Source organism: Choloepus didactylus, chromosome 1 (assembly GCF_015220235.1).
Source record: "Choloepus didactylus isolate mChoDid1 chromosome 1, mChoDid1.pri, whole genome shotgun sequence".
In the NCBI taxonomy this organism is placed as follows: Eukaryota; Metazoa; Chordata; class Mammalia; order Pilosa; family Megalonychidae; genus Choloepus; species Choloepus didactylus.
Genome location: NC_051307.1, coordinates 18,339,953 through 18,344,228, shown reverse-complemented (window position 1 = coordinate 18,344,228; position 4,276 = coordinate 18,339,953).

Sequence of the window (4,276 nt, the reverse complement as noted above, 5' to 3'; positions counted from 1 at the left end):
CCATTAATATTTTATCATTAAATATGATGTGAACTCAGGTTTTATATAGAGTCTGTCAGACTAAGGAAGTGTTCTTCCATTCCTAGTTTGCTGAGCTTTCATCATAAATAGATGTCAAATTTGTCAAATTTTTATACCTGTTGAGATGATTGTACTATTTCTTCTTTGTTCTGTTAATATGAACCTTTTGTTGTTCTTATTGCATGATATGTGTAATTTTTACATTTTAAAATTTTCCTGCATATCTGTAATAAACATCACTTAATCTTAAAGTATTACCTGTTTATTATTTAGTATTTTTCTGTCTATATTCATGCGAAATACTGGCATACAATTATTTTTTCTTGTAATATGAAGTTTTGAATTTAGGCTTTTGCAGGTCTCTTTAAACAAGTTAGGAAAGGTGTCCTTTTTTAATTCTCTAGAAGAGCTTGTGTTAGAGTGATATTATTTCTTCCTTAAATGCTTGAGAAAATTCACCAGAGAATACCTTGGACAGGAAATTTATTTGCAAAAGTTTTATATTACAGATTCAATTATGTTCAATTACAGATTCAATTACTTCAAGAGAGCTATTTAAATTTCCTATTTCTTTTGTTGTTGGTTTTGGCAAATTGCATTTTTTTTTAATGAAATAAACCATTTTAGCTAAGTTGTCAAATTTATGAAAAAAATGTTTTTTTTCATACTTTCATTTTGTTATCTATTACTACCTGTAGGATTCTCTTTTTATTTCTCTTATTGTAAATGTTATCACTTTTACCAGGGATTTGTTGATTTTATTTGGCTTTCTTGTTTTTAATTATTATACTTTGTTTTCTATTTTATTGATTTCTACTGTATTCTTGTTTCCTTCTTTCTGGTATCATTATGTTTGATTTATTGTTCTTTCTGTAGCTTTTTGAGATGACAGCATGCATCACTAAATTTACAATCTTTCTTCTTTTCCAATATATTCATTTAAACTTATGCATTTTTTATGGAAGCATTGCTTTAGTTACATCTGACAAGTTTTGTTGTCTTGAATTTTCATTTTCATTCTATATATTTTCTAATTTACAGTATATCTAATTATTTGACCCATTGATTAGATGCTTTGTTTCAAAAGCATCACGGTGTTCGGAAAACATGCTCTATATAATTTTAGTATTTTGAATATTTTGCAATTTGTTTTGTCATTCAAGAAATGGTTTGTTTTGGCAAATGCCTTGCATGTATTTGAAATGAATTGTACTCTACAGTTTCTGGGTGTAGTTTGATAAATATAACCTTAGCCAAATTTAATCATGTTTTCCAAATATTCTGTGCTCTTTCTTATTTATTGTCTAGTTGTGTTTTTAGTTAGTAAGAAAAATGTGTAAAAACTAACCACCTTGTGGACATTATCTCTCTTTCAATTTAATTGTCAACTTTTGTTTTCTGTATTTTGATGACCCTTTTATAATTTTAAGGTATGGATCTTCATCTTTATTAACACTTATTTCCTTAGGTTTTTTATTTTGATATTAATAGTCATATAATATTTTTATGGATTAATCTTTTCATGGTTCATGTTTTTATAATCATTTAATTTTAACCTAGATCTGTTCTTATATTTCAAATCTTTCTCTTAGAAACAACATATATATGTATCCATATATATAAGTATATAATCTGAAATACCTTTTATTTAATGTAATTTGTTTTAAGTCTAGCATCTTGCCATTTGTTTTCTATTTTTACCATCTGTTCATTGTCATAATAATAAAACAATACATTAATCAAGAAAATATAAGAATTCTAAATGTGTAAACAATGTTTCAAAATCGTGAAGCAAACATTAATTTAAAACAAAACAGGAAAGTTAACAAATATTCAATTATAGATGAAAATTTCAACACTCTTCTGATCCCAAGCAATTTCAGAATACATTTTTATTTTACTTACAAAGGCATATCTGCCAAGATTAACCATGCCCCATGCCATTAAAAAAAAAAGTTTCAAATGAGTTTTCACATCAAATCTCAAATGACTGATTTATACAGAGCATGTCCTCTGACCTCATCAAATTAAATTTTAAAATATTGCAAGTTTCAGAAAACGCCACCAAATAATTGAAAACTAAACACTCAGAAACACTAAAGCTGGTTCCTTGAAAGCATTAACAACTAGAATGTTCAAGAAAAAAAGAGGAAACTAAATTTACCAAATGAGGAATGAAAAAAGGGACACTACTAAAGGTCTTACAAATATTAACAAATGTTAACAGTTTATAGCTACTATAAACAAATTCCTCAACATAGAAAGTTTACTAAGACTGCCACAACAAGAAATAAATAATCTTAAAATACTATATCAGATAAGGAAATTAAGTTTGCATTAACGAAAGCAGACTTCTAAATAAAGTACCCTTCAGGTCCACATGGTTTTACTGTGAATTCTAGCAACTATTTAAGGAATAATAATACTAATTTTACACAGACTCTATCAGAAAATAAACTGAATATACAAATCCAGTGTGCATTTATATATGAAAATTTGGAAAATAAAATACAAAAATCATTCACAGCAGTATAGAACATAAAATAAGCATGGATCAATTTTTCAAAAGGAAATTCAAGACCTATTGCTTGATAATTATAAAGCAATATTGAAATAAATTGAGGACCATTAAAATGCAGGCATACCTTATATTTATGTATTGACAAAAGACTGAATATTCCCCATATTATATCATTTTTAACGAAACACTAATCAAAATACCAAGATGTAAATATTTACATAAGATCCTAAGGACCAAGAATAGTCAATGCATTCTTTAAAAAGAATAAAATTCAAGAACTTACCATAACTGGTTTCAAACCTTATTAATCTAGAGTTATCAGGGCAGTGTGATTTGTATGTGGATAGACAAATATAACAACAGAAAAACTAGGATGTCTAGAGTTAGACATTTTTTCTAGAAATACTCACAAACAAAGAAGAAAGTTTTAATCAAATAGTGCAGAAAAAATGGACTATTAATATGAAACAAGAAAAATATGAACTTTAATAATTTCTTCCCACTATACACAAAAATGAATTCAAGATTCATTATAGACCTGAACTTTAAAGCTAAAACTCTAAAGTTTCTAGGAAGTTGTTTTTTGAGGACACCAAAAACAGCAAGCTACAGACATAAAAACAGTGTATATATTATATATATCCATAATATGCAAAGCTCTCCTACAACTCTAATGTGAAAAGAACATCATCCAGAAAGATTGGGACACACTGAAAGGAAGATATAGAAATGTCCAGCAAGTAAGCAAAAAAATCATCAACTTCATTAGTTATCAGGGAAATGCAAGCTAACCTCATAATTAAATGCCAATACTTACCTATGAAATGGAAAAAAAAATCATGTTTTTGTCACTCAGTAGGCTATGATGTAGATTAATTACTGTATACATGAAAATTCTCATTTCATCCCTCTTAGTAAAATTTCCAATTCAATTTCCAATATAATGTCTCTTTTGGAACTATGGCTTATTCTACATTCCCAAGAGAGAAAATCCAAGGTTTGGGAACATAGTGCCATGCTTCAAAAGATTTTGCTAACATGCTTAATTTTAAAGCAATGGCAAAGTGGAAATAAGATAGTTAAAATTGTGGGAAATTAAATCAGTCTCCAGAAGTGCTGACTGATGAGCAGATTAAGTCACCCTCAACCTACAAATTACTCAAGAAACTGTCAGTTAAGAAAGAATAAATAGCAGGAGCTATGTGATACAATGGTAGACTCCTAAGCTCAGAGTTCAATATGAAGCTCTTATTCAGCTCCATAACAGGAGGCTAAGCAGCCAGATAAAATAAAGTCAGAATCAAAACCATTTCTAACCATAATTCCAGTCCAAGGTTTTTAGCATTCCAAATAATTGCCATATATTTGAGTTCATACCAATACGAATTTTGATTAAAAATTCAAAAAGTCATATAAGCAATATTTATTGTCTAATATTCATCAGTGATGACTGATGATAAAACTACTTGTGACTATAAATCTGTATTCTCACACACATGAAATAAAATGGAGAAGAATAGCAACTTGGAAAGACCAACAGTCTCACTCTCAAATTTTATATTTGCTTTTCATTGATCTAATAGTAGGAATAAATGGTATCCTCAAGAAGGAAAACAGTTACCTTCATTTTGAATACTATAAAACAAGGGAAACTTAAGCTAAATCACAAAAATTAAGACAATATTGCAATGCCTTTATTAGAAAATGATTACAGAGATACTTCCCAATGTAAAA